At 38.6% G+C, this 8,695-nt stretch overlaps 1 pseudogene; it reads left to right on the forward strand.

Annotated features, from left to right (window-relative positions):
• Positions 1 to 485: 485 nt before the first annotated feature.
• Positions 486 to 4,457, forward strand: LOC114649391 (zinc finger BED domain-containing protein 5-like; annotated as a pseudogene).
• The last annotated feature ends 4,238 nt before the right edge of the window (positions 4,458 to 8,695 follow it).

Raw genomic sequence — 8,695 nt, forward strand, 5'->3', positions numbered from 1 at the left:
TTGGTAATGTGGCAGTAAAACACGGAACGCAACAAAGTAGACATCGAGCAACAAAGTAAACGTCGAGCAACAATGTAAAACAATATAAAAACCAGCCGAAGGACGAGGGGTCACAGTTAACATGAGCGAGACCAACGCATTGCGAGAGGCCCTCGATTTGGATCAATGAATTATGACGTAGGCCACGCGCCGTACAAAATCAGCTGAGAAGAAGGAAGGATGAAAGGACAGTGTGACGCGCCGTACAAAGTCAGCTGTGACAGCAACACGAGCGTCCAAAAACAGCTGTGACAAGCAAAGGTCGTGAGGTCACGCCAAACACGAATGCCCAAAACCGAACCGACAAGCTATGACGTAGACGAGAGGCCCTCAAAACTCGACTCGACACACCCGCAAATGACATCGTCTGAGGGTGAAAGAAGGTCAAAAATAACACGAGTCACAAAAATTAACACGTGCCACGAAATTCAGCACACATCGCTCAAATGAGTATAAATACTGGACCAGAAAGGCAGAACAAACAGAGTCCTCCTCGGAAGGTCCACCATTACGGACGGAAGAAAACATCAACACAGCGACTCTCAACTATCCATCGGCGCAGCCCTGCAACATCAATGCAACGACTCTCAACCATCAAAGCAAGGGATCGACAACTGTCCATCAGCACATCCCTGCAGTAAGTTTGAAATTTTTTTTGCTTTGTCTTATATTTTTATTCTCTTTGTTTATCAAACATGTAAAATTATTATTCATTACATTACTTCTATATGTTGAGAATGGGATTTGTTTTCACTCGTGCAGAATATTTTAACGAAGATATGCAGTACCATCTAGTTTTTTCATTGAATTATTTTACGAGTAAATAAATCATTATTGAAAAAAGTATATAGTTATTAATTACAATTGTATATAGGAGATATTCTATATAACATTTTTTGTGTGTGATTATTTTCTATTTCTTATGGAATTATTGTCCATCCATCCATCCATTTTCCAACCCGCTGAATCCGAACACAGGGTCACGGGGGTCTGCTGGAGCCAATCCCAGCCAACACAGGGCACAAGGCAGGAACCAATCCCGGGCAGGGTGCCAACCCACCGCAGGACACACACAAACACACACCCACACACCAAGCACACACTAGGGCCAATTTAGAATCGCCAATCCACCTAACCTGCATGTCTTTGGACTGTGGGAGGAAACCGGAGCGCCCGGAAGAAACCCACGCAGACACGGGGAGAACATGCAAACTGCACGCAGGGAGGACCTGGGAAACGAACCCAGGTCCCCAGGTCTCCCAACTGTGAGGCAGCAGCGCTACCCACTGAGCCACCGTGCCGCCCGGAATTATTGTTATACAGTAATCCCTCACCTATCGCGGGGGTTACGTTCCAGAGCCCCCCCCCCCCCCCCCCCCCCCCCCCCGCGATAGGTGAAATCCGCGAAGTAGCGACCTATATTTATTTTATTATTTATACATATTTTAAGGCTTTATAAACCCTTCCCACACTCTTATAAACCTTTCTCACTCTCTTGTTAACCTTTCCCACACTCTTATAAACACTTCCTATGCTCTTAAACACTTTCTACATTCTTAAACACCTCAGACTAACACTGCACACTGCCTGCACGCAGCGATCAGATGTCAATGTGTCTGCACTCGCTTTGTGAAGGGGGGCAGCTGAACTCACGCTGAGCAGAAATGGACTTTGTGCTGCTTCTGCCAAAATGCCTGCTTGTCTCTCTGCTCGAGGAGTGTGTGTGTGTGTGTGTGTGTGTGTGTGTGTGTGTGTGGGTGTGTGAGAGCTGAACGCACCTTCGCTCAAACCCCCCCTCCCCGGAAGCGCAGTTCGCATTGTCAAGGGGGTGGGGAGCTGAATGAACGCTAAGGAGAAGTGGACTTTGTGCTGGCTTTGTGCTGCTTGTCGCTCTGCGTGTCAATAATTTAAAAGCCTGTACAATCAGGCTTTTAGGTGTACATCACCAATTTTCCTGTCTCACTGTCTTGTCTTGCGTGAAGTTAAAATGTTTTATAATAGTGAGATGTTACTCATATCCTTAGCCCGACATCCACATATCATATGTGTTAACAAAGTGTGTTTTATAAGTTTACATGTGTTTAAAGCATGTGGGATGGGTATTTTAAGGCTTAAACTAAAAAAATGTTTATTTATATGGTCTTTCTATATCGCGGATTTTCTCCTGTTGCTGATGGGTCTGGAACATAACTTCCGCGATAGGCGGGCAATCACTTGTATTTAAAAATCCGCGAAGTCGTGAATCCGCGAAAAGTGAACCGCGAAGTAGCGAGGGATTACTGTATTGAAAAAAAAATATTACTAAATATAAGTTGGTTTCTCCTGGGGGCCCGAAATTATATTTGCGGGGGCCAAAAATTTGTTGTTCCGCCACTGAGATCAGCCGTCTCAGTGTTGTATTCTCGACCAATTATTCATTTTATCATTTGGACGTCTCAGTTTTCAAGAAAAACAAATTATTACTAACAGTAGGCCGACTCCAAGCATTTTTATTAAGACAAAAATTAAGTCTTACAGTCGTAATTTCAAAAACGGACTATAAAATGGTTAACTGCATGCAAATCAACAAACAAACTATATTGTTGGCCTTGCGGTCAGTTCCACATGGAAAAGGAAGTTTGGCATTATGGTGGATTTTATGATATTTTGTGAATTTTCACAAAGCCAAGGTGAGCCGCGAAAATTCTTATTTACACCTATCTGCAATAACTTTTTGGAAAAACATGTATTTATTTATTTTCTTACAATACGTATAGCCCTATGCTTATTCAATTTCTAGAAATTTTGACCCTTGAAAAAAAAAGGTGTCTTTGAACCTAGTCCCCTATGAGAAAAGACACCACACGCCACTGTTTAATAGATATTTTACCACTGTAAATTTATTGAAAATAATTCCATATCCAGCACTTGGAACATGTATAAAGTTTTTTTATAAATTACTAATTTATAATTAAAATTTTATTTTTATCATTTTTTTTTCAGATTTACAATGCCTCCAAAAAAGATAATGATATATGACATTTCATATTTCAAATTTGGTTTTACTGTAATAAAGTCGAAGGGGGAAGAGAAATCACATTGTGTTTTGTGTTCTGAGGTGTTGGCATCCACTCCTCTAAAACCCAGCAAGTTAAAGAGACACTTTGAAATGAAGCATCCCAGCTCAATAAACAAAGATGTCGACTTCTTTAAATGCCAAGCCGAACAACTGCACAACTCCAAGATTGATGACACAGTAATCTTTTCGCAGAGCATTAAGGCTGGTCTGAAAGCCTCCTATGAGGTTTCAAGGAAAATAGCTCTCGCCAAAAACCCCACAGTGTCGGAGAAAAGTTGATATTACCTTGCTGCAAAAATATCATATCTAATGTGCTGGGAAGTTCTGAACTTGAGAAGCTAAAGCATGTTTCCCAGTCAAACGATACTGTAAGGAGGCAAACAGTGGAGATGTCTGATAACATACTGTCGCAGTTGGTGTCAAAGATTCAGAATTCAATTTTCAACTTCTTTGCAATCCAACTTGATGAAACGACGGATGTCGCCAACTTAGCACAACTTTGCGTCTATGTACGATATGTATATGACAAACACCTGGAAGATGATTTTTGTTCTGTGAAACTCTCAGCACCAGAACAATTGCAAAAGAAATATTTGATAAAGTGGACAGATTCCTTGAGGCGCATGCTATCAAATGGGAACATGTCATTGGCGTGTGTACTGGCGGCGCTCCAACAATGCTTGGTTGCCGTTCTGGGTTTCAAACTTTGGTTAAGCAAAAATTCCCAGACATTATTGGTACACACTGTACTATTCATCGCCAAGCCTTAATGGTGAAAACCATGCATGATGAGTTGAAAAATGTTCTGAATCAAGTGATTACAGCAGTGAACTTCATTAAATCTAACACACTTAACTCTTGTTTGTTTTCTGAGTTATGCAAAGAAAGCGATTCAGAATTTGAAACACTCTTGTTGCACTCACACGTGAGGTGGCTTTCCAAAGGGAAAGTTTTAAAGAGAGTTTTCATACTACGTGATGAAATTCAGCACTTTTTGCAAGATGCTAAACCAGACATGTATGCAAAATTCTCTGATGTCCGTTTTCTTATATCCCTGTCATTTTTGGTCGACATATTTGAATCTGTGAATTCTATCAACCTGGTGCTGCAAGGAAAAGATAACATAATGCTCCATTGTCATGAAAAACTGACAGCTTTCAAAATGAAGCTCAAACTATGGCATGGAAAGTTAGAGAATAGGAACTTTGCCCCATTTCCACAGCTGAACACATATATTGATGAAAATGAGCTTAACGTCGATGACGATATCCTTGAGGTGATGAAACAGCACGTATCAATTCTTAGCAATGAAATTTCTCACTATTTTCTTGACCTACGAGAATTTGAAAAATACCAATGATTTATCAATAACCCATTTGTACTCTCCATTAGTGACCTGCCTTCGGTGGACAATTTAATTCAAGAACAGTTTATTGATTTGATAAATGATGGAGGTTCAAAACTTGTTTTCCGTGAAATGTGTTGCAGTGATTTTTGGATTGAAATGGCACAGTCCTATCCCGATGTTGCAAAGATGGCTCTAAGAGTGCTGATTCCATTCGCAACCACCTATTAGTGTGAGACGGCTTTTTCCACACTACTTACTATCAAAACAAAATCTTGAAACAGATTAGACGCGACAAATGATATGAGAGTTGCACTGGCCAAAACAAAGCCAAACATAGAAGAACTGGTTAAGGCAAAACAGATACATCCATCCCATTAAAATTTTAACTTAAATTTAATAACTAAGATGTACGTAATATTTTCTGAGTAAATAATTGTTTGTCAAAAAATGTTTTATACACAGCAGCCTGTACCTATGCAGTGCCGCGCAGTGGGTATGTGGCACCCTTGTGCAAAGTATTTGGCGCCCCCAATTTTCTTGAAATAATATTGATTTTTTAATTTTTAATAAAAGGGTCCGCAAGCCATCAAACAATTTTTAAAGGGACCACCACGTAAGAAATTCTAAAGAAGTTTGAGAACCACTGCTATAGTAAAAGATATGTTTTGATGAAAGGTTATATTTGAAGCACAGCTCTTCAAAAGTTACAAATAAAAATATTTGTAGAGTTCCAAAATTGAGTGTATTCTATATCTACTCTCTATATATAAAATCCTAAGCCTAAAAGTGCAACGGTTATGTGCAACGATTTTACGTCACTTTTTTGTTGCACTTTAAATCTGGCTTATTTTAAAACCAACATATATATGTTTGGTATCATTCTTTTTAGAATCTATCGAACATTAATGTGATGTTGTTAGATTTTCAGATTCTTATTCCATTTTTAAATTATAAAGTAAAAAGTATCAGGAACTCGCGTCCCGTGAGATGAGACTTTGTGCCAAGAGATTTAACCACGCCCAGGGCCAGAAATAAAAGACAAAGAGTAGGACAGCTGCTGTACAGGCTTTTAAATGTTTGAAGCGCCACACGAGATGCAGATCACGCGGCACAGCAGCAGCAGCAAGCCAGCAGCTGTTCAAGCAAAGAGAAGGTAAAAAAACTGTATTTCTTTCCCATTGTATCACCATTGTAGGAGTGACCGCGTCTCCTTGGGGTGCATTCAGCTCCCTCTTCACAACGCGAGCGGCAGAGACGTAAAGTGGCTGGCGCATAGCACAGGCCGGGGGGGTTGGCAAGCAAAGCGAACAGGGGGTGAACTCCCTAGTGTTAAATAATTGTTAACTTTTATGGATGATGCAAATGTATAATTTGCTTATAAGGGCACATCAGCCTTCAGGTGCCTCCTGCTCTGGTACAATCACAATAAGTGCTTAACCACCATATTTCTGCTTAATGTTGAATTGTAAAAGGTCTCAATATGAGGACTTACAGTATTTGTAAATTATTTGTAATGGTGTTGGTAAGGAAAAGCTATTTCTGGAGTGTGTCTGGACATCTTTGTTCAGCTTCTTTGAAGAGAAAATATGTTATACTTTTTCTTTATATAACTTTATTTTATTTTTGGGGCATTCCCTGCTTCTCTTCTCAAAGAACTGTAGGTTCGGGTGAAAAAAAGACTGGGAGTAAGTAAATAGCTTTGGATTGCTTTTTTTTATAATAAAGACTGACAGCTCCTGTGTTCACATGCCATTTAAGAGATATGAAATCTAAGCTTGTGTCACAAATTTCACACAAACACTTCAAATTTGGAGTCCCAAGTTGAGCAATTTGGACAATTTCCACATTTTTTTTAAGTTGTTACTTAAAACTGGCCTTCCACCTTGGTCAATTATATAAAATAAGAAATATAACCTGGTCAGCCAGAAATAGCATTTTTGTGGTAGAACAGCAGCTGGAATGACACAATACACCTTTAATTCATTTAGTTTGTGCTACATTTTCAAGATAATATGAAGTGTATCTTTAATTTCTAAAAACTATAACAGCATTATCATGTTTCTCCCAAAACTCTAACCGGAAACTCTCATTCATGCAGTGAAGTGGGAAGCTGTTGTTGGTTGTGGGCTGCCTTAAGAAAAGGGATTACTCAGTTTAAAGATATAATTTTGCTAGTATTCAAGCAATAAATAAGTCTTATAACATTTTTTTTTGGTTTTCTTATATTTAAAACATCTGTAAAACATAGCTTTCAAAATCTCCTGAGTTTTGTTATGGTGAAGCCAGATATTCTTTTCTAAAAAAGTCCATTAATGAGTGCAGAAGACAGTTACATAGGCAGAGACAGAGGTAGCATCTTGGTTGTAAGTTCAGAACTTTACCAACCAGCTACTGTCTCTAAGATACAGGGTGTACTTGTGTTCTTGAAAAAAATCACATTTTGGCAGCACATTAATGTGTGGTGATTTAGCAACATATTAGTAAAGTTTGCTGTCCCACCGCCCTAGGAGTCCTGGTTCTTTCAGGTCTAGAGGCACTATGGCATACCTTAACAGTGATGTTACTGTCGCCATGCTTCACTGTTCAAATGAGATTCTTTCTTAGGAGTGCTTTTCTTTACAGACGATGGAGAACATGTTGCACACTTGAGCCCAACATTAAGGTACTTATTAGTGACCAGTGGCGTTGTGATTTACAGATTTTATTTTTGCCTATTGTTTCAGACAGATCACAGGTCTCATCTGAGGAAAGAGAAGCCTGCAGATTACTAGATGTCTTTGTAAAGTTTTTTATGACTTTGTGTAAAGTCATATCTTTAGCTCTTGGTGAGATCTTGACAGGACATCTACTAAAGCCCCAAAGTTTTAAATATTTTTTTGAAACTCTAGAAACTGTGTGCTGACAAATTTCACAAGTCCAAAGTGAGTCATGTCCATACTAAGCACTGGAGAGTTGATTGTTAACCAAATGTTAAATGAATTGAACCTGGCTTAGTTGAATTGAGTTTACAGATGGAGGATATCTATTTCACATATGATGACTGCATGTTTGCTTAACTTGCACACCAGAAACTGAAAGAAGCATCCAAACTAAAAAAAATCCCCTTTCTTCCAGACACTCCTCTATATAGAGGTATTCTGTAATTCATAAAAAAGCTTTGACCTATACACATAGGAAGAAGAAAAATAAGACAGGGGAGCAAATGCTTTGCAGATTTTTCAATCTCTAGGGCCAGACAGCATTTATCTAATATAGTTCTTGAAGAATTTAGTGATTATGATTACGTAACCTGAGGGAAACACAGAACAAATGCAACAGACATAAAGGAAAATATCATCTTGTAGAATTTGTTTTATTCAATGCTGGGGAGATTAGAATGGTGTGCATACATAGATTTATTAGAATTAAAACAAAGAGTAGTTGGTTGTAAGAGAGCTGGACATACAGGTTAGAGAAAAGGAGCCTCCATATGAGGGTGAAAAGAAGGAAAAAAGAAGGAAGTGATGAATAGGGAAAGGAAACTGAAATAAAGAGGTAGAAAAAAGAAATTTGATTATCCTAATGAGTTCATAAAGGAACAATTTTAAATTAACCTAAAAATTAAACCAACTTCTATCCTGTCTTCCATGGCTGTCTGTATTTCTTTACAGAGTGGTGGACCTTAACATCTGAATGAATGCTGCCTTCAGAATGGAGCTTCCAAAGCCACCTTTATCTATCTAGTGTCAGGGATGTGTTGGTACTTCATTGCTGATGTTTTTACTTTATTTTTATGTGTGATTAATTTTTATTTCTTGATGTTTTGAATTTTTATTCTTCATTTGGTGACGCATAACTGGTTGCTGTGTGATATTGGTATGGTTGCACTATAAAAGATGATAGTACAAACAATCAAGTGTGAGTAATTTGACTCAACCAAAGTAAAGGCTTAATTTTGGGAGACGTATAGGCCCCATCCATACTACTATGTTTTTGTTTAAAAACACTGACATTAGTCTCAGTTTTCACATTTCATACACACTTCCCCTGAAAATTAAGACTTTTAAAAACGCTCTCCAGAGCTACAGTATATACTGTACTTCTGAAAACACAGCCTCAGTGTTGTGGTATAGATTAGTAAAAACACAGTTTTTTGAAAACACAGACTCTAATTGTACTCTTATTTGTGTGTTCATATTACATAGCTTGTCCCCTGCTTGTGACAATGTCTCATTCCCTGATTGGCAACCTTTCATGGAAGAAAACCATAT

This window comes from Erpetoichthys calabaricus, chromosome 3 (assembly GCF_900747795.2).
Source record: "Erpetoichthys calabaricus chromosome 3, fErpCal1.3, whole genome shotgun sequence".
NCBI lineage: Eukaryota > Metazoa > Chordata > Cladistia > Polypteriformes > Polypteridae > Erpetoichthys > Erpetoichthys calabaricus.